We start from the raw sequence: 21,611 nt of genomic DNA on the forward strand, positions 1-21,611 counted from the left end.
TAATTACATATGATGGGGCAGTATCCCCCAGAGGTGACTCCCCCAGGCTCATCCGGGGGCCATGGGTGGGCCAGCAGCCCACGCGTTCAGTAGAAGTGCTGAAAACCCACCGAAGGCTGAGGCCAGGGGCGAGGGCGCTCAGCACCCAGTGGGACCAGGTCAGCGCCTGCCGGGAAATCCAGGAATGACAGAGGGAGGTGGCAGCCAACCGGAAATGGCAAGACAGGCAGGCGGGGCCTTACCTGGGACAGCTTGCCCAGACAGGCTCCCGCTGGGTGCCCGTGAGCCCTAGGAGAAGGTGGAAGGGGAGGAGGCAGAGTCCGGCCATTGGCGCCTGGCGTGCCCAGACTCAGAGGTAAGAAACTGCTGTTGGCTGTTTATGGTGGAGGACGGGACAGGAAAATTCAGCAGAGTTTGACTCCCAGCCTGGCCTGCTTGACCTCGGCAGGCTCTCAGGTCTAGTTCAATGCCCTGAGGACATGTGGGAGGCCTGGCCCTTGGTCTGCGCAGGGTCCTGGGTTGATTCGGAGGCCCTGGCTGTCCTGAGGTCAACCTTTGCCGGGCAGGCGTGGTGGTTGTTTTGGCACAGGGAAGCTGGCGGGGCGACTACATAAGGTTGAGGTCCAAGGTGAGGCTGGAGCCCTAATGCTTATGTGGGGAGGCAGGAGGCTGCACCCAGGGCCTCTGCCTGCTTCCAGCCACCCACAGCCTGTTTCCTCCTGGGATCCCAGGGGAAACCGGTTTGGGAGCAGGCTGGCCCAGGTTATGTGACTTTTGACAAGGAAGAGAAAGGCAGCCTCGCCCTGGTCAGCTGAGTGGAGGGGACCGGGCCCATGCCCAGGATTCTTTGCCTCTCTCCGGACCCCTCAGGCCTCTGCGATGAGACCCCTATATGGTGGCTGAGGATACACAGGGACAGGAGAGCCGCCGTGGAGGCAAGGGCCCGGCCCCGCTGTGCCTCCTGGGCTCTAGGGCCAGGCTTTCCTTCTCTGGGTGGTTTCTGCACCCAGAGGGGGGCTGGGCAAGGGGGCTAGGCAAGGGCCACGGTCTAAAAACAGAGTGGAGCAGGTCCCCCCCACCCCGTGCCCCCCCCCCCCCCCCCCCCCGCAGCCTTCCCGGTCTCCCAGCCCCACACATCAGCCAGACAAGAAGCGGGTTGCTGCAGATGGGAGGAGCCTGGCTCCTGGCCAGCTCTGCTCCTACCCACTCGGCTCCCTTGCGGTGTGTGGGCGGCAAAACGGGCCCCCCACGATCCCTCTGTTAATTAGCCAGCCCTCACTAGTGAGTGGCTGTCATTTGTGCTCCATTATGCCTCCTGAGCCAGCTGCGCCCCCGCACTTAGGGGGGACCCCGGCAGCTGCCTGGCTGCTGGGAAGGAGGCATGTGCAGAAGGCCGTGCTCCCGGGAGGCGCTGCGGGGCGCTCTGTGGGCTGTCCACAAAACATGTCCAACCCCGGCTCCTTGTTTTACTGAAAGACAAGCCGTGCAAGCCGGATTCCCGGGTGAGGAAACTGCGGCCCCCTCCTGTGGACTCTCCAGGTGGGCCTCCTGCAGCCAGCACCGTTGCACGGCCCCGTGCAAAGGCGAGATCCCGGGCCCTGGGGACCCTATGGCCGTCAAGTGAGATGGCACGTAGTCATTGTCAAGACAAAGCAAATGTTGCCTCTTTGTACACTGCTGTGCCACCTGATGGGTACTCGCCAGACCTCTCCGGGCCTCATTTGCCTCCCTTGGCCCGGGAGCTACAATGCCTCACTGCTGGACCAGAGGCCTCTGGCTTAAGTCTTGGGTGTCCAAGCAGCTGCTGCCCAAACCTCACAGGCCAGGGCCCAGGGGGTTGCTGACAGAAGGAGCACAGCCGTGGAGACATCAGCTGGTGGCCTGTCCCAGCCCTCCCGTCTGAACAGGGAGGAGGAGGAGTTAGAAGTCTCTTCCGGGTACTACCCCTCACCCCATTGAGGGAAGTTGCCTTTAAAAGAGAGCCTGGGGTAGTGACAACACCTGTTATTGCTGTGAGAAGGCCTGGTGTCCCCATTTTACACCTGGGGATACTGAGGCACAGAAAGCTCAGAGGGGAACAATTTGGTGTTGGGTTTCGTGCTGTGCTATTTGAAGGACTTTGGGACCGTGCTGGGAGGCGTCTAGGTGGAGCGAGGGGCAGTTTGGAGCCTCCCAGTCGCTGGGTCTCCCCCAGGCCTGAGCAGGGCACCCGGGGTTCCAAGGGGAAGAGCGGTCCCTCCCAGCTGTCACTCTGAGGAGGGGCTGTACTGCTGGCTCCGGAGGCCAAGTGGGAAGGCGCCACCCAGCCCACCTAGCTCCAATCTCCGGAGCTACAAAGGGGTGGGGGGCTGATGTTTACAGATGGCTAGGGCCTCCCTTGAGGAATCCAGGCCTCTACATGCCTGTCCCTGCACCTGTTTCCCATGGCAAGAGTGGTCTGGGCTGGCCGGGCATGGAAGTGGGGTGGGGAGAGAGCTTGGGGTGCATCTTTGGTGGGCCCATCCTTGCCCTGGGCTCAGGGGCTTCTGAAGGCTGAGAGGCGGGAGTGTGGCTAGAATGACCTTCCAGGCCTGTTCTGGCTGGATCCAACCCTCTTGCCAACTGCGACTGGAGGCTGGGCTGAGGTCAGACATTCCGTCATGCCTGGAAAGAGGGGGTGGCAGCTCTGTCTACCTTCTGTCTCAGGCCGCTGGGCACCTAGGTGTGCCTGCCTCCTGGCGAGGTCAGCAGGGGTGGTCCCTGGATGCCCAGCCAGCCTGCACTCTGTAAGCATTTGCCTTCTGTAGCGGTCCCCTCCCGGCAGGACAGGAACAGGGTGACCGTGGGGGTGGGGGGCTGTCTGTCTGCCTGCCTGTCTGTGCTGGGCCCAAGGCCACTTCTTGATCGCATGAGGTCAAGATGCTACTGGAACCAGGAAGGAGGGACTGGAGGAGTTTCAGGCCTTGAAGTTAGATCCTGGCTCAAATCCTGTGTGACCTTGGGCTGGCTCTCTTTCCCCTCTGAGCCTCAGTCTCCTCCTTAGCACATGGGGCAAGGCCTCCTTGTTGGAGTTGTGGGAGGAAAACGCAAGTCACTTGCCTGGCACACCGTGCTCAGTAGGGGTGCATGGGTTCTGCGTCTCAAGCCTCCTGGGGGAAGGGGTGGGAAAAGAGCAGTGCTGGGGACAGGTGTCTTCAGGAGCCCTGCTGGCAATCGGGGAGTGTCTTTTCCCTGACCACAAGCTCCAGAGCTTTTGAAATCTGATGCAGGTAAATGTGGGCAGGTGCCTCAGCTCCACCCCCAAGGGAGCCAGCTGGGTTGAGTCTGTTCTTGGAGCTCCAAATAAGGTCTCAGAAAAACAGGCGTGGAACCTGGGCAGTCTCTACCCTCCTGTGTGCCTGGCCTTGCCTTCCCTCTGGAAGCTGGCACCGACCTCTTACATCCCAAGCCTGGGCTTGAATCTCTATTAGATCTGTCACATTTTAATGGCCTACAGTGCCCCTTGCTCTCCCCAAGTCTTGGATACGTCGGACTCCCTATTCCTCCTCCAGCCAGGGGATGAGCACGGGTGGGGGAGGCAGGCCTAAGGCACAGGGCACACAGCTCCCTTTGTGAGGGCGGCTGAGTCACATGGGCAATGCCATCCCTGCCGGGCCCTGGGGCGGGTGTGACGGGAGATGGTGTTATCATGGGGCTACAGCTGCCCCCGCGCCTGGGGCCAGGAGGCTTTCCCACGGGAATGAACAGGGAGGTGTCTGGGAGTACTGGCCACAAAGCACATGGTCTGGATCCCAGGACCCCAGGTTCAAGTCTTGGCTCTGCTGCTGATGTTCTGTGAGGCTTCGGGAAGGTTCTCTTTTTGAGCCTCAGTTTCCATCTCTGTTAAATGGGAACAATCACCACTGTTTTGTAGAGGAGATGCTGGACGTGAGCGGACTTCACAAACTGTGGAGGGCCAGGCCTTTGGCATTTGTGTTGACCTTATGATAACCGCAACGACATTGGCCATTATTTATCGAGCACCTACTACGGCCAGGCGTGGTGCTCAATGCTTGATGAGGCCACTCAGCTTGCAAAGGGAGAAGCCTGGGCTGCAAGTGCTCTTGTCCAATAAAAACCCACCGCCATGCAGGTGACGGTTGCCCGTGACCCTTCCCACAGGTGGGCACAGCTCTTCACCGTCTTTAAGGCTCACTCACATGGCCCTGGCTGGGGGCTGAGAGACGGAGAAGGGTAGAGCCTCTCCTCCCGGCTCTGTCGCAGTGGGCTCCGTGGAGCTCAGTCGGCTTATCCCTGTCCTGGGGGCCATGCATGGTCGCAGCCCTGTGTCTGTTTCATGTTCAGCCTGCTCTGGACAGTCAAGTCCTTGCAAACACATCAGGGGTGCTCATTCATGCCTGGGCTGTGTTGCTTTATGCATGTGGCCTTGTTAATTATTATCAGCATTGTCTCCACTCTGTAGGGGAGAAGGTGGATGGCTGGAGAGACGGTGCCTGAGTCACCCTGCTGGCGGAGCCGGGAGGAGAAGCTAGTTGGCCTGAGCCCAGAGCCCAGGCTTCCAGCCTCTCCATCCCTCAAAATGAAGACCCTTTTGCACCTTCACCTTCTGGCACTCCCTCCCGCTCCTCTGGCCTCTGTCACCAGTCAGTAATGCACGTGACCTTCTCTGAGCTTAGGGGATCCCAGCCCTGAGCCCCTGAGCCCCAGCGATGTGTTTCCAGGGGCCTGTTGGAAGGCTCCCCCACATGTCACGGGGGCACCCCCATTCTGCTGTATCCAAGGGCAGCCTCTTCCCTGCCTGCCAGCTCTGTACCCCATCCAGCACCCGCCCAATCTTCAAGGCAGTTCCTAACATCTCTTCTCTCCCTCTGTCTTCATGTGTGTGGGGTAAGGGTCCTAGCCCTGCTTCTGGTTTCTTGGATCAAAGTGTCCCCCCAACACCTCCCTCTGCCTCCATGTTCTCCACGCCCCACCAGACCTGCCCTCTGTCCGCACTGCTGGTGTAAAGCCTTAGAGTCCAAACCAGGCTTTTCCTCGTGGAATTACTCTGCGTCTCTAAAATACCAGTGGCACCCAGCCCACAGGTATTGGGGGGGGTGAAATGAGAATGATCCACATAGAACAGAGCATCTTACACAGTGAGCCCTATGGACACAGTACCTATTAGCAGTCCTGTTATTAATACTAATAATAGGTACTATTGTAACTAATAATAATTTACTTGGTTGCTCATTTTTGAGGCTGGGAGCTCTGCGATACCAGTAACGAACTCCCAACATCACCCTGATGTGAGCCAGACTCGGGGCTGGGTGGGCCTGCTGCCCATCCCTGCTCTGGAGCCTGGCACAGTGCCCAGCACGTAGTAGGTCTCTGAGAAGCCCGGTGGTGATAGGGCAGACAGAGCTTTGGCAAGCTCTCTGCTACCCTGGCCGGCCCACCACATAGGCCTTTCCTGTGTGGCCAGAGTGGCAGCTGGCTCCTGGCTTCTGAGTCCCTCGCTCAGATGTCCAGCTTAGGGTGCCCCTGCCTCATGCGGAGAGAGTGGCGCCCCCAACACTCCACCCATGTCCCGCTGGTCAGCACCCTCTGTGGTGTGTGTGTGTGTGTGTGTGTGTGTGTGTGTGTGTGTGTGTCTCGGGAGGGCCTGCTTCCCTGCCGGCGTGGCCCCCGGGGAACAGCTGAGGCTGCCCCAGCTACCGGTGGCCTGGCCCTGAAGGACAGACCTTGGAGACCCTGAGGCTTAGAGGTGGTAACTTGCTCAGGAACACTGCATGTCAGGGACCCCACATCCTTTCCTGGATAACCCACTTTTCTTCTCTGTTGTTTCCTGCCCCCTCCCCCCTCCCCCCACCTCCTCCCACCAAGTGTGAACTGCCCCTCCAGGCCCAGCAATGAGCAAGTGCCTACAGTGCCCGCCTGCCCTGGGCATCCGCCACAGGCCGCCAGGGGGCTGATCACTTGGAGAGCAAAGCGCTGCTCACTGGAAGCTCTGACATCAGGGCCTCCCTGCACCCCACCATGAGCTTTATTGCCTTTCTCCTCCCTGCAGCAGGATCTATGCAGGCAAGTGAGGGGTGCATTTCCCCCGCAGCAGATCCCCGGCCTCCTGGACTGCCTAAAAAACTTCCATTCGTGCTATATCACGTGACTTTTTCAGGTCCCTCTTTTAGAATGCAGATCCCCACATGAGAGAAGGGGCCTACGGTGCCCTGAGCACCTGCTGTGCCCAGGCCCCACGCCAGAGGTCTGGGGAGGCTGGATTCATGAGTGGTCGGGAGAGCCATGTGTAGCCAGACCTCCCGGGCCTGCATCCCCACTCTGCCACTTCCCAGCTCTGTGGCCTTGGGCAAGTTAATTCCCTTCTCTGAGCTGCATTTCTCGGCCTTGTGCTCTCCCTTTGTCATTGCCACATTCACGGCAAATATTTACTGAGGGCTCCTCAAGTGCCGGGCACTGGCCTGAGCAATGTATTTCCCTCCTCGCCACTGTCCTGTGGTGCTATGGTGATGGTGTGGTGTGAGGCAAGATTCTGGAATGTAGTAAGTGGTCAGTAAATGTAATCATTATTATTACTGTTATTATTATTGCTGTCACCACTTACCCTCATTATGTTGTGAAATTCTTATAGCACCTTTGACTTGGGAGTCGTGTGGGGATGAGAGACGACAGGGAGTCCCTGCTCCACAGGGCGCAGGGCGGGCCATGAGCCATCCGAAGCTTCCTGACTCCTAGGGTGGCTATTAACCTTAGCCGTGGGAGGGAGCTGCTGACAGAGGCCAGTGGCCAGAAGGGAATGTAGGCATCAGCCCCAATCCCAGTTTCTCCCCTTGAGCTTTTGGAGCCAGCAGGAGTGATTCTTCACCCGGGCCTCAGTTTCCCCTTTGGCCCAGCAGATGTACTAACAGGGATCTTTCCGGAAGCCCCTGGGGTCTCAGAATCTAGAACGGGAGTCTTAGAATGTTGGAACCCGGGAAGCATTGAGATGAGTCCCTTTGCTGTGAGGACTGAGGCTCAAGGAAGTCTCAAGGTCAGGTGGTCAGTTGTGCGTGGCCTGGGTGGCCACGTGCCAAACCACTTGACACCCCCCCTCCCCCAGTGCCTTCCGCTCTGCCGGTCAGCGCCGGCTCCTGTCTGCTGCTAAGGAGGCTGGACTGTCCTTCAGGAAGGGGCAGTTGTCGCCTGGGCCTGAGGCGGGGCCGGGGGGGGGGGGAGTGCGGTGGGCAGCATCTGAGTGGCCTGTCACCATGGCAACCCTAGCCTCTCTGCGGGAACTTTGGGGAGAAGAGCCCTGGGGAAGCGACAGATGGAGGGCAGGGAGGCAGAGTTATCCCCAGGCGGGGCTGTCTGTCCGCGAAGCCTGGCACCTGTCTGCCAGGATCGGTGGGTGGTGAGGCTGAGGTGCCCCCTTGCCCAGCGCTGAGTCATGGGCATCCCCCAGGGTCACCGCCTGAGCTCTCTCAGCCCTGCCCCCTCTGAGAAATCCGTGACTCACGTATGGTCCCGTCATCCCAGCCAAGCTAGGGAAGAGGGAGGAGCCCGACTGGGGCAGGAGGGGGCCGTCCCCCCACAAACAGTCGCAGCCTCGCCGCCTCGCCTGCCTCCGCAGCTGCCTGCCCGCCTTGCTCTGCTGCAAGAGAGGAGCTGGGTGCCTCCCACACTCACCAGCCTGCCCACTGGGGGCAGCCTGACCCTGGCTGGGGGGCTAAGCCTCTGAAGTGGGACTTGAAAGGCGTTCCAGCTGCCTGGTCCCACACAGGACCTTCCTCCGGCACCAGGTACCAGATCAAGGGTGTGACAGCAGGAGGGAGGAGGGAGCTGTGCGGCAGAGGGTAGGGGGAGGCCTCTTGGGGGCAGCCAGCCCGGGTGAACGCGGCTGTGCGGGGTCTCCAGTGTTGGGGGTAGACGGACAGGGAGGTGTCTGAGAAGGGAACGGGGCCCCACAGGATGGAATCTCTCAGAACCACCAGTCCTTTGTTAACTAGAGAAACTGAGGCTCAGAGTGGTATTGTCACAGGACCCAGCAAGCTGGGGTCTGCTCTCTGGGCTGTGAGACAACTCCCCATTCCTGCTCCCACTGCACAGATGGGAGAACTCAGGCTCTCAGGTGGCCTACCCAACGTCAGGTACCAAGTCCGGGGATAAAGAACCGGGGTCCAGTCCGAGGGAAGACAGGGCTCTCGTGCACAGTTTGGCTCACAGATGTCCAGGGCTGGGTCCCGGGTCCCCCAGTGAGCCAGGGGCAGTCTGACTCTTCACCACACAGGCCACTCTCGGGAGGAGGTAGTCCCGGCCATGAGGTCTGAACGTGGGGAGTGAGAGAGGGTCCTGAGAACTAGGGGCAGATACATGGGGAAGTGGAAGCTGAGGCTGGAGCCCGCTGCCCACTAACCTCCAGACCCCGGCGCCCCCATCTGTGTGGAACTGATAGGGCTTTCTCTCCAGGTGCCACCGCAGCGCCCGCCCTGGGGGATCTGCTGGACCCCGTTCTTGCCTCTTCCCCAACCAGCCTCCTTCCTGTGGTGCCGAGCTGAGGTCTCTGGTGGCCCCACAGGAGGAACTGGTGCTCACTTTACTGAGGAGGGCTGGGGGGCATATACTGAGACGGGCACCTCTCACCGTACCCCCCAATGCCCATCCTGCCTGGAGCAGTCCCGACCTGGCCTAGGCGGGTGGGTAAGAACAGCCTCTGCAGCTCCAGAGGGCCAAAGAAGTTATTCACCTGAACATTTATTGAGTGCCTGCTGTGTGTATGATATCCTGGGGGTGGGGGCAGTGAATGAGATAAACAAGGTGTCTTAGAACCCATGAGTGGCCCAGACCCAACACCAGGGCCCCTGCCCCCTCACTGTGGGTACCCTGAGGGCGGAGGTGCTTTCTTGGGGTTGGAGACTGAGTGGGAAGAAGCATCTCCTGGCAGTGAGAGCCGCTAGCTGCTGAGTTGGTTCCCCAGCCCAGGCCGGGGTCCTAGGGGACCTTCTCTGCCGACATCTAGAGGTTGGACTCGTTTTGAGGCCGGACCTAATCCCCCTTTGCTGTGGGGACCCTGGGGACCTGAGATACGGGTCTGCCTCAGTCATAGCACCTTGCCTTGCCTCTCTCTTTGGGCCTCAGTTGTCTCAGCTGCTAAATGGGTGTGTAGGCATGATGATAGATGTCCTGCCTCCAGTGGTCCTGGGGCTTGGCTCCGAGAGTGTCGGCTTGTGAAAGACACCACCCCAGGCCCAGCCTGTGAGGGAGACGCTGTGCCGGGCGGCCTGTGCACACTCTTGCTGCTGGCTTCAGGGCCCTGGGCTGCTGGGCAGGGGCTGGTCAGCCTGGCCGTGACACCCCATCTTGCAAGGGCCACAGACAAACAAGATAGCTAGGACCTGAGGCTGAGGAGTGTCAAAATGTTGCCAAGAGGGGGAGAGAACTTTCTGGGCTGGGAGGACCTGGCTGGGCTTGGAGAGTGGTGGAGAGGGCTGGTGTGCCTCTGGGAGGGTGGGGCGCGGGGCATTCGGGCAGAGGCAGTTGCATAGAGAAGGTCTCGGAATGATGCGAGCCTGGAAATGGGGCAGATGATGGCACTGGAGACCTGGCACGGGTCACTTTATGGGGCCTGCAGGGCCAGGCTGGCAGGTCTCGATCTGCTCTGCGGAGGAGGGATGGCAGGATGACGTGGGCAGCACAGCAGCCAACAGCCAGGTCAGATGGGTGCTGGGTGGGGGCTGGGTGCTCTGGCTGTGACCCCGACAGGATGGGGAGGGCAGGGCTATGATGCGCCGTGGCCTGGCTGCCCGAAGCCCAGGCTGTAGGGCTCAGGGCTCTTGCTTGAAAAGGCAGCTTCATGGCTGTGGGGACGGAGGGGGAGGTGGCCGCTCAGCTGAAGGGACAGCGGATGAGGGAGGCACTAGAGCGGTGGTGGGGTCTCTGTGCTGCGGGGATCGCCTTCCTAGCAGGGCCGGGCAGGACAGAGACGGGAGGGGTGAGGGGGGCAGGCACAGCCACGAAGGGGCCACGTGGACCGTGCTCCAGCTGAGCCGGGCCACAGGCTGCTTCATCCTCAGCAAGAGCTGCGTGTGGGTGTGGGTGTGGGTGGTAAGTGCTGGGTGGTGGGTGCTGGGGGCAGTGCCCGTTTGGGGGATGCAGGCACAGGTGGGCTTCTACACGGCAGGGGGGAAGAGTCGGGGCAGGGCTCTGAGGCAGGGCGTGGAGGAGGCAGCGGGGGTGTCCGGGGTGCAGGTGGGGAGATGGGAAAATGTGGCAACACAGCCCCGAAGCCCAGTGCCGCCCCTCCCCCTGAACCAGAGCCCGAGCAGGCCTGGCACCCGCAGTCCCGTCCTCGGGGAGGCCCTGTGGACCCTGCCTTCTGATTCACGGCAGATGGGGCATCACGTGAGCACATCATCAGGGACGCAGGCGCCCAGGGACCAGGCAGATGGCGAGTGGGAAGTGGGGCAGGGCTGGCACAGAGGGGTCCCTCGAACGGCGGGGAGGGGCTGGCTGGGCCTCCGCCTCTCCAGGCTTACCCTCCGCCGGTCGGCATGCCTCACCAGGAGTTCCTCGAGGCCCTTGCGGAGCCCTGCAGATTCTGGGGTCAGGCCTGGGCTGCTGGGGAGCAGGGCTGAGGGTGTGGGAGGAGTTTGGGACACCAGTATGTGACCCCTGCCGGGTGCCAGCCTGCCGGGGCACAGGTGGGCTGAGGCACCTGCCCGGGTCCCTTAACCTCCCAACTCTCCCTGGATCCCAGTGGTTTGGCCGGGGCCGGAACATCCTGGCCCTTCCCGGCCTCAGACCCCGCTGGGCCCTGGGCTCCGCGCTTTGCACAGCCTTCATTCCTGTGAGGCACGTGCCCCTGGTGTGCCTGCTTGAGAGACGAGGACCCTGAGGCACAGGAGGCTTACCCATGAGTAAGTGCTGGTCTTTGGGGCTGCAGAGTGCGAGATCTCGTCCACTGTGCTCTCCTGGCCCCTCAGTCAGGAGGGGGCTCCTCGACCAGACCGGGCTCCGCGCTGGGTGCCAGAGGGCATGTGCCCCTGTCTCAAACCCCATCCCTGCCACTGCTGAGCCCACGGTCCGCTAAGGTGTCAGGACCCACAGAGACAGCAAGGCCGGTTTACCTGGGGAGAATCCTGGCTTCGTTCCCCTCTGGTTGTGTGAACTGGGGTGTCTGCCCTGGTTTCCTTACCTGGAAAAAGCGGATAGCCGTAGTGTCTATGTTGGGGGGCAGTTGTGAACGTTAAGGAGTTAATGCGGGAAAGTGTCTAGCATAGCGCCTGGCCCCATAAACGTTCGTCTTTGTCATATGATCTCCACGGCGGGCAGATGGGTGCACTGAGGCCCGGAGACAACTTGTAACAACCGGCAACAGTAGGGGGGGAAGGGGAGGATTGGGTGCTTCATCCTGCCTCCCCCCTGGGGAGAGCCGGGGCCGCCTGGGCTCTGGCAGAACCTACCCCTTCCTCCTCCTGCCTCACTTGTGCTGTGGTGTGGAGGTCAGTGGCGTGGGCACCGGGCTCTTGAGCGGCTGCAGGCTCGGACTCAGACAGTCTGCGCGTGCTTGGCAGTTGCAGGCAGGCAGAGATAAAAGCGTAGCCCCAGAGAAGCCGGGGGGGCCTCTGGGCATCGGAGGACAGGGCTCTGCATTACAGGGAGGCGGCCCGGGGCGGGGGCCTCGCTGTCTGGAAGCCAGCCCAGCTCCAGCTCCCTGAAAGAGGCTGGTGGTTCTCAGCTAATGGCTCCAGGCTGGCTCCCCAGGCTCAGGGCCACTTAAACTAACTCTGGAGATGAGCACGACAATGACAACAATGAGAGACGAGAGAGACCTCTCAGATCTCTGCCCTGTCCTCAGGCCTCTGCCTTCCCCCTCCCAGAAGCCCTGGCCTTGGCTCTCCAGGCCCAGGGGGGAGAGCAGAGGGCTACAGGGGCCCAAGGGTGCAACCTCCCTGGACCTCAGTGTCCTCGCTATAGGTGGAGAGGAGAGTGCCACCCCCTGGCAGGGTGGTTGCTGGAATTTGGGGCAGCCGATGGGGGCAAAGTGTGTCCTAAGCACGTTGTGCAGCTTTGAGAGGCCTTCCTAAACGTGGGCTGAAGGTTTTGTCTTCAGGGTCACATGGTGGCCAAGTTAGAACTAGGTTCCAATCCTTGAAAAGTGACCTTGAGCAGGAAGCTCTGTCTCTCAAAGCCTCATTACTCAGGCTGTAAAATGGGGATGAAGGTACCTAAGTCTCTGGTATCTCTAGAGGACCCTGTGGGGATTAGCTGAGATGGCTAAACACGTAGGGCCCCACGGGCAGTAGACCCCCACGTCCAGTTGTCCCAGACCTTTGCTCCTCTGTCATCCAGTTCAGCTGTTCCCCAAGAGAAGCAGCATGGTGGCCCTGGGGCTGTCTGGCTTTGTCCCAGCTCCATCAACTGTGTGAACTTGGACAGGTGTATTAGTCTCTCTGTGCCTTGTTTGCCCCATCTTAAAAACGAGGATGGCAGGGGCGCCTGGGTGGCTCAGTCAGTTAAGCGTCCAGCTTCGGCTCAGGTCGGGATCTCGCGGTCCGTGAGTTCGAGCCCCGCGTCGGGCTCTGTGCTGACAACTCAGAGCCTGGAGCCTGCTTCGGATTCTGTGTCTCCCTCTCTCTCTGACCTTCCCCCGTTCATGCTCTGTCTCTCTCTGTCTCAAAAATAAATAAACGTTAAAAAAAAAAAAATGAGAATGGTAATGGCACCTTGAGAAGGTTAAGTGAGCCACTAAATTTTAGGTGCTGAGTGTAGTGCCTGGCACGCCATAAGCGATCTTGTCGTTGCCACTGTTCCGGGCCACCACCAAGACCTTAGGAAGCAACAGTGAGTTCATCCTGGAGCATTAGCCCTGGGCCCCCATGACATCATTGGGAAAGTCGCCAGGCACCGGAGAGCCCGTGGGGCCTTGGACGCCCCCATCTAGGGGGGTCTTGGTCTGCTGGCATGCATTCTTCAAGAATGGGGCTCCCTCCTGCTCTTCTCTGTGGCCCAGGGACTGACCCGCTTGGCCACTGTGCTGGGCCTGTACGGGAGGCCTGAGTTCAAGCTGGGCGGGTTTCCTAGGGCAGCACTCTGTGGTTACTTCTCCGCTGGTCTGAGTTCCCTTGGCCTCTTGGCCCCTTGCCTGCGCTGGGTGGCTGACCCCCTCTGGGTCCCTGGCCAAGTATGGCTCTCAGGGAGGGCTCTGTGGTTAGTACCTTGGGTCTCTGACCCTGTGGCAGGGGGGACAACTGCCCAGACCCACCTGTCTTCATGGTGACAAATGTGAGGGAGGGGTGAGCCCCAGGGGCCGACTGGAGCAACTGAGTCACGTTTGGCCTGGCGCCCTCTGCCCAGTGCTCCACCGGCTGTGTCACCATCTGGGCATGCGCCAAACCCCAGAGAGACTCATCACCACCCCCACTCCTACCTAGGACATACAGTTGCACTGCCTACAAAGACCCTCGTTCAGTCCTGGGTGCTGCTGGCCCTTGGAGATTTGAATCTTTATCCACACTTCACAGATGAGGAAGCAGGTGTCAAGTTCCCTGGCCAGTCAGTGGCAGTGGGGGCCTGAGCACAGGGCTGGGCTGTTTCCCACAGCACCACAGATGGCTGCACCCATTTGCGGTAGTGAGCTCCCCGTCCCTGCAAGCGTTTAAGTTTGGCAGGGAAGTGTAGAGGGAGCTTGAGCAGAGTGTGAGGTTCTTCACGGCTCCTTCCAGCCCGGAGCTTTTCTGGCCGTGGGCGGGAGAGGCACCCAATTCCCACATTCTCCCCAGGCATTAGGTCCCTGAGCAGCCAGCCCACTGGTCATCCTAATGGCATCAGATGGTGTTTGTGGGCGGGTGGTGCCTCCACAGCCTTGCCTGTCACTGTGTCCAGACTTCCACCATTAGCACCCATCCAGTGGCATCTTTGGGACGCTCCCATTGTCCGCCTAATCATCCAGTGTGCCAGGTGAAGGTGCACCGGGTGTGAGGGCATCGGGGCTCAGGGACCAACTGAGACAGGAGGCTGTGATGGAGGGGTCAGAAAGGGGGAACCCCCCCCCCCCAATCATCAGGGAGCTGATGCTGTCCCTTGCTCTCCCTATCCCATGGACCTGTGCCTGGGTACGGGTGTTCCCAACTCTGTGGTTCTAGCCCCTCCCACACACTTGCATGTGACAGAGCCTCACGAGAGAGCTAAGGGCAGCAGGCAGGGCCAGAAGGAGTCCTCACGCGCTTTCCTCAAAGCTGTATTTATCGTATGTCTGTGGCTGAGCCTGCCACAGCCTCCTGGGCCCTGCCGCCTATGCACACACCTCAGACCAGATGGACAGGGTCTGCTCTCCAGCTCCTGGGCTGGGAGCCAAGGACGCCCGGGTCCTGGTGCCTGGCCTGGCAAAGGGGGCGCCGGGCCAGGGCGCAGTACCCATCACTAGCTGTGGCTGGGGGGACAGCCGGTACTTTCCCACGGAGACTCTGCAGCAGGTGTCAGCACGCCTGGGAGTCCTGCCTCGGCTCCCCAACTTGCGTTCCCTCTTTCACAGAGCTGGAAGCCACAGTAACTGCCATCCAGGGAGGGTAGGAGTGTTTGCAGACCCCATGGGTGTGGGCAGGAGGGGGCCTGGCCCCTGTTCCCAGGCTGTGAAGTTTTGGATGTAGCACAGCCTTGTAGACCTGCATATCCACCTCCCTAGAGTGGCTGACGCTTCCTCTCCATGTCCTGGAGATGCCAGGACTGGGGCCTGGGGGGCCACACGGAGCAACGGGGACAGTGCAGCTAAGGGAGTGTATAGAGCTGGATTGGAGTCCAGTCTTGCCAGCTGTGTAACCCTGGGCAAGCGACTTCTTCTCTCCGAGCCTCAGTTTCCTTAGCTGTAAAATGGGCATAATGGTGTCCCCTCCTAGAGTGGGCATGTGCATTATGGAAGTCAGGTGCAGTTCATATGGTTTGTGCACCCACGTGGTTCCCTTCCCTGCCCCAGCAGCCTTGTGAGTCTGTGCGTGCTGGCCCTTGGGATATGCCCACCCCCAGGTTCCTAGACCCCAGGGTCCTCCGTGGCCACAGACATGTGCTGTTTCCCATCCCTGCTCCACCTTGGGGAGCCCACAGGAGTCCAGATGGAAGTTAAGCATTTGCAGAAGTGGGAATGGGACCCACCTTCACTGGCAAATTCCTCCCTGGGCCCCCTCTTAGCCCTGGGCCAGAGGAGTGAGTGGTTAACATCAGGGGCCTGACGTTAATAACTTTGCCTTTGTGTCAAGAGAAAACCCAAGGTTCAGTGATCACGAATTTAGGTGGCATCTCAGACATCATCTAATCTAGCAACTTTGAAAGTCTGTTTTGGTGCCAATGATTTAGAAAAGGCTTGATCTTGCAAGCTTCTGCATTGTAGGACTTTTCAGAGCCTTTACCAGGCAGCCATGTATTGAAGGAAATGCTGGGCTGGAGTTTCAGGTCCCATCCCTATTCTCAAGCTGTGTAGTCTTGGGAGTCCCTCTCTGGCCAAGCACTTGGCAGAGGTACGTATGCCCCTGACCAGTCAGACGCTGGGGAGTCGGGATGGCTCAGTGCTGGAACCCCCTGCCGCAAGTGGCACTTTTGGCTCAAATCTATAGCATCGGGAATTGGCTCCTATTGGCAAGAGGCTTGGAGCCTGCCTGACCTGGTTAGAATCCCAGCTCTGGTCATTCATTCGTGTATTTAACGAGTAGTCATTGAGTGTCTACTGGGGGCCAGACTCCTGCTAGGGCGGGAGCTACAGGTGGTGAGCCAGACAGACGAGACAGGGTAAATGTTGAGAAATGGAGACCAAGTAAGCTAATTGGAGGATCATCTGACAGTGTTGAGTGCTGTAAAGTTAAGAAGATAAGGCGATATGGAAGAGAGTGATGACAGGGAGGATAATTTTGGTTGGGTAATCATGGATGGCTTCTTGGGGGAGGAGATATTTGAAGTAAGGACTGAGAAGAAAAGAAACCAATCAGAGAATGGGTCCAGGAAAGAATGTGCTATGCTTCGGGGAAAACACATGCAAAGGCCCTGAGGTGTGTCTGAGGATAGAAAGAAGGCTAGTGTGCTGCCTAGTTGGTGAACTCAGCAGGGAGTGGGTGGCATTAAGGTGGAGAGAGAGTGGTGTGGAGTCACTAGCTTATTTTGGCAGCCATGCTGCTCCCTGAGCCTCAGCTGTCTGATTTGTAAAAGGAGCCTCATTTTTTGTCCCACACACCTCCACTCTGGTCATCAGTGTCAAGACCATTGTCAATGTCTTTGGCAGAGACTTGGCTCAGGGCGGCAATGACCTATGAGCTATTGTAGGTATTTTTGTCATCGCAAGTGCTTGGAGACTTTCGGTGGGACCTGGGATGTTTCGCCTCTGTTTCCCCGCTTGTCGCTGCAGTTAGTGAGCACCAAGTGTGTGTAAAAGGCCAGGGGGACCCCATCTGCGTCCTCCCCTGGCTCCCCTGAACTGCAGCCCCCTGCCAACTCTTTTTAAGCACAGAATCTTCTGATCCAACAGTGACTCCCTTCTCTGGCGCAGCAGGCTCTAGAATCCTTTCCGGGCGAAGGTTCCACTGAGAACAGCAGCTCCTTTCTTTGCTTTCTTTTCCTCTTCCTCCCGGGGCCAAAAATAGTGCCTGAATGGGACACAGCTCTGGGCCAGTGGCAAGACAATAGCTGCCTCCTGGCCCTGGTCCATGGGTGGGGGAGGAGGTGTGAGGGTGCATGGGCACACCATCCCCCTGGCCCCAAGCCCTGCTGCCTTTCCCATGGCCTCTGCCAGAAACCACCGCAAAGCCCCTCCGTCCCCTTTGCGTGTGATTGCCAAGGGGGTTCCCCACTTGTTCTGGGAAAGTGTTTATAGCTGCTTGGCTGCGACCCTAGCCCCTTAGCCCCCTGAACAGCGCCACCCTGTCTCTGATCTGCCGCTGCTCTGGAGCCAAAACTCCAGCCGAGACGTCTGTCCCTGGTTCCCTTCCCTGGCCTGTCTGGCACGTGGAGGCCACCCGTGCCTTTGATGTCCTTTCCTCTTTGACTCACTGGCTATGGAGGACTTTTTAGAGGTCACAGTGATGTGCCCTCTTGGGAGGAGGTGAGCTCCCTATCACTGGAGGTGATCAAATTAAGTTCAGATGTCCACTGGATGGGGGGCAGGATTAGTCAAGCATCAGAGGGACATTTGGTCTTGATGTCTCCATGTCTCAGAGGAGATCTTGGTTTGAGACCCACACCCCTCCTTTGCCAGCTGGGCGGCTTTGACCTGGCCACCTCACTTCCCTGAGCCTCTGCTTCCCCATCTGTAAGAGAGCTTCAACAGGGCTGACCTCGGAGAGTGGTAGAAATCGATCTCCAAAATGCCTGGCGTAGTATCTGGCACATAGAAGGGGTTTCGGAAGCTTTGCCTCTGTTCTCTTCCCTCCCCGCACTGGTACTTACTCTGGATCACAGAAAGGAGAGTCTGACCCACTCCTGGCCCTCAGAAAACTCTCTGAAAGAAAGCCAGGGGGAAGCTCCCCAGCCCTAAGGATAACTCAGAAGGAAGATTCCTGGTGGGGTCTGACAACTTAGGAAGGCTTCCTGGAGCAGGTGGCCCCCTAAGACTCTTCTAGGGAAGTAGGTACACATTCTGTACTTCTGACAGCCAATGGTTTGTGGGGGAGGCTAGAGGGGTGTCCAGCTTGGGATGAGGTCAAGGCCACAGACTGGCAACCCCCAGGGGCAAATGCAGCTGACAGTAAGCCTCTTGGGTGACAAGAGTAGCCCCCACCGGGTCCTAAAAGGATTTGGTTTAAAGTCAGTGCTGACAAACTTAGGCAGGTGGCCTCCGGTGCTCTCTATAACCTCCCCCCGCCAGCTCTCCCTGCTGGACCCAGGGCAGCATCTGAGTCTGGAGACTTGGGTACCAGACAAGTTAGGGGGCTTGTGCTGTGCTGGGTCGGAGCCGGGGAGTGACGTAGTTGCCTTCCTGCAGCTGCCAACGGTTGCCAGGGAAACGGTTGCCAGGGGCTGCTGTCACCTGCGCCCCTTCTCCCGGGCCCGGTGGCTGGGGCTTGCAGCCCGTCTTCCCTGGCTGCCCGCTTTGTTTGAAGCTCCAGGGAGGGGGCAGGGGCTGGGGTGGCTCTGCTTGGAAATCCTCCTCACGGAGACTGAGCCACCTCCCCAGCAGGCAGCAGTCTGCAAGGGAGGCCAACCCTTTGCTCTCGCGTTCGCGCTCTTTATGCCCTTGCAGTCCACTCGGTGCCACAAAGGCGGAGTTCCAGGTACGATTCTTCCCCTCCTCCTGTCTTCCCTCCATCCCTCTCACTCCTGGTCCTGCTTCCTTCTCCTCCCCCTCCCCTTCCCTTTTCCTTCATCTCCCTCCCCTCCTTTACCTCCCCCTCCCCTGCTCCTCTCCTCCTCCTTCCCTTCCCCCTCTCTTTCTTCTCTCCCTCCATCCCTCTTCCCCATCTCCCCTTTCTCCCCAACACCTATAGCTGATGGGTGGGGTGGGGGTGGAGCTAGGTGGCACCAGGGACCCTGGGAGAGTCACAGATGCTACGCTAAGAGGGATTCGTCAGTTCGATTCGAGAGCAGCTCAGGAACAGGGAGGAATGGTTGAGAGTAAGGGCCCCACAACCCTCCCCTCGGTCACTCTGTGGGCTCCACCCCCAATGATTAAAGATAAGCCTCTGAGAGGTGTTGGGAGGCTGTGTCCCTGGCTGGGCTGGCAGGAGCCATGCTCCATGATGGGCATGGGGGTCCCCTGGACCCTCAGGGGAAGGGTGTTCAGCTAACCCCAAGGAAACACATTTTGGAGCATCTCTTCTGTGAGTTTTAAAGAGAAGCCTTTTCTAGCAGCCAGGTAAGGTCAAGGGGAAATGGGCTGCAGGAACAAGAGCATCCCTTCTGGAGCCAGGTCCTGGGAGCAGCATCTCGTCTCCACCACTCGCTGGCTATAGGTCTCAGTTTCCTTATTTGTCAAATGAGCGTAATGGTACTTGTCTCTTAAGGTTTGGGGGAGGATGAGGGTTACTTTGGGTAAAGAGCTTAGAATCAAATCTGGCGTTTCCAAAGAACTTAATTCATGTTGCCTTTGTTACGGGAGGTAGCGGGCACACCGCCCTTGAGGTGTGCGAATGGGGGTGGAGGACCCAGCGGTCCTGGGTGGTGCCTGCCGTGGGAGCGCAAGCTGGATGCGATCCTGGTCTGTGCGTCCGTCCGCTGCCCTTCCCCAGAGGGGGCTGGTCCCTCAGCCTTGACCAGGCCCCCAGCCTTGTTGGGGGAGGAGGCTGTGTGTCCCGCTGTCCTCTCAGCCAGGAGCGGGGACCGGAGGAAGAGGGAAGAAAGGGAGGGTTGGTGGCTGGCCTTCGAAATGCGAGGGTCCTATACCCCGAAGACGGGCTTTCTGCCAGGCCCAGCCTAGCTGACCTGTAGCCCCCAGAGCAAGGAGGTAGCTGTGCTGACCTCGCAGGCCTGGCCTTGAGCAGTGTGGGAACACAGATGGGGAAGGAACATTTCAGCCAGACAACTGAGGTCTGCCCTGTGGTTTGAGAGGGAAGAGAGTCTGGCCAGGAGGAGAGGGGCCCAGCGTCTTCTTTGTTCCTTTCTGTCACCTGGGAGGTAAGCCCTGCCCTTCCCTGTAAGCATCCTGAGGGCCTGGGCTATAGAGAAGACTTTGAGGGGGGGGGGGGGTGGTTGGCGGCAGGGACAGGGCTCACAGTCAGCCACTTAACACTGGAGGAAACTGAGGCTCACAGAGGGGACAGGCTGGCTGAAAGTTCCCGGGGCCAGGTCTGGACCTTGCACATCTAACTCCCGCCAACTCTGCTCTGGGAGTCTGCATTCCCTGGGCAGGTGCCGACAGGGTGTGCCCTGGGGTCCTAGAGTCCAGCCTCAACTGCTCCCTGGGGACAGGGCGGCGGGGAGACTTGGCAGGGGGCCGCACAACGTGCCGGCAGCACGGAGCTGGCACCAGGGTCCCTGGACTGCCTTTGGGAAATCCTGGCGCCTGAGCCCAAACCCAGCCTGGGCCAGATCTGGGACTCTTCTGATTTCTTGTCTTCTTTAGGTGGCAGGTCCCTATAATCCATTCTCAAATTATAAGAGGCTTTAATTCTCAGCTTCTAAAAGCTCTGGCATGTTCATTTGTCTCTTTCTTTCTCCCTCTCCGCCCTTCTCTCCCTCCTTCCCTCTCAATTCCAGCCTTTTAAGTGTCACAGCTGCTTGAAGCGAGGCTGAGAGCCCAGCTGGCTGTGGCTGACTTTAATGGAATGGCTAACCTGGGGACGGAGCTGGCAGTGTCCCCTTTCCTCAAGAGCTGCTGCTGCCAGCCTAAGGGAGGTGGGATGGGGCCTCACACACCTCCAGCTCCCTGGGGACCTGTTGCCTGGAAGAGTCAAGGATGGTGATGAGTTGCCCTGGGGAACATCACAGCCTGAATGGCTCCCACAGCCCACCTCAGGCTAGCTAGTGGCCTAAGAGGGGAGGGGAAGGGCTGGAAGCTGGAAGGGAGGTTGCTGACAGGTTTCTTATGTGTGTGGAGTCAAGATTTTTGAGAGCAACATGTTTCTCATGTTGACAACAGGTGCTCGTGCTAAAAAAGATACACCATCACAGTGGGCTGGGAAACTAAGCCCAACCAAGCTCTGTGGATTTTCTTTTTGCAGGACTTATCAGAGCCTTTGATGTGCTAATACATAAGACCAAACAGGGCCTGCAGCATTTCTCTAACTGGGAACTAGCACTTCTTAGAAAGTACTCTGGCAAGTTACTGCTTGGTAAAGATGGGGAGACAGTCTCCTCGAAGGGATAGGACTCTGGAGACCACAATGACAAAAAGCATGGCTTTGGGGTTGGGAGGCCTTGGGTTTGAGACCTGGCTTGGATGCTTACTTGCTACGTGATCTTAGGCATCACCTAACCTCTTTGAACATCAGTTTCATTATCTTTAAAGTGGGGGTAATGGGGAGACTGGGGAGCTCAGTCGGTTAAGCATCTGACTTTGGCTCAGGTCATGATCTTGCGGTTTGTGGGTCTGAGCCCCACATTGGGCTCGCTGCTGTCAGTACAGGGTCTGCTTGGCATCCTCTGTCCCCCACTCTCTGCCCCTCCCCACTCTCGTGCGCTCTCTCTCTCTCAAAATTAAAGAAACGTTAAAAAAAGTGGGGGTAATGATAGCACTTGCCTCACAGACTTATGTTGGGGGCTGAGTGATAATTTGCGCAATGCTTTGCACGATGCCGGCACAAATTGAGCACTTGCCAAATGGAGCTGCCGTCCTCCCTGTCCTTGGATTCCGGGGTTCCTCCCCCTGTGCCAGACAGACCCTGTTCAACCCCACCCGCCATGTGGCGTGGGGCCAGAGTGCGGGGGCAGTGGGGAAAGGGAGTAGCGGCCCGAGGCCCAGGGCATGAGATACATCTCAAGGCTGCCATCAGGGAGGAGGACTGGTGTGTGGAAAGGCTCGGAGGAGGGAACCCCCAAGCCTGGGCTCGCCTCTGGTCGAGTGGCAACTCTCTGTTGGACCCCCTGAGGCCTCCTAAGTGAGTGTTCTGCTGACAGGCTGCAGGGTGTGTGGCTTTGGTAACTGGCTCTTGGGGAGGACTCAGTGTCCTTCTACATGGACAGACCCTTTCCTTCCCCCCTCGCAGGGAACTCTCTGCTTCTCCCCTTCCTCGGTCTCCCCACAGGGC

General features: G+C 59.1%; 1 protein-coding gene across 9 annotated transcripts in view; it reads left to right on the forward strand.

The window, feature by feature from the left end:
* The first annotated feature begins 240 nt into the window (after window positions 1-240).
* The window catches only part of ADGRG1 (adhesion G protein-coupled receptor G1), a 39,392-nt gene continuing 18,021 nt past the window's right edge, over window positions 241-21,611 (forward strand). For 2 of the 9 annotated variants that reach the window (XM_045442884.1, XM_045442891.1), the window contains exon 1: window positions 7,314-7,754. The gene's annotated coding sequence lies outside the window, so the exon portion shown is untranslated. Of the gene's footprint in view, window positions 356-7,313; window positions 7,755-9,491; window positions 9,664-18,076; window positions 18,201-18,641; window positions 18,782-19,229; window positions 19,540-21,611 lie in introns of those variants that run through there. The other 7 variants (XM_045442885.1, XM_045442888.1, XM_045442892.1 and 4 more) reach the window with 7 other exon arrangements.

The sequence above is a fragment of the Leopardus geoffroyi genome, chromosome E2 (assembly GCF_018350155.1).
Source record: "Leopardus geoffroyi isolate Oge1 chromosome E2, O.geoffroyi_Oge1_pat1.0, whole genome shotgun sequence".
NCBI classification, from domain to species: domain Eukaryota; kingdom Metazoa; phylum Chordata; class Mammalia; order Carnivora; family Felidae; genus Leopardus; species Leopardus geoffroyi.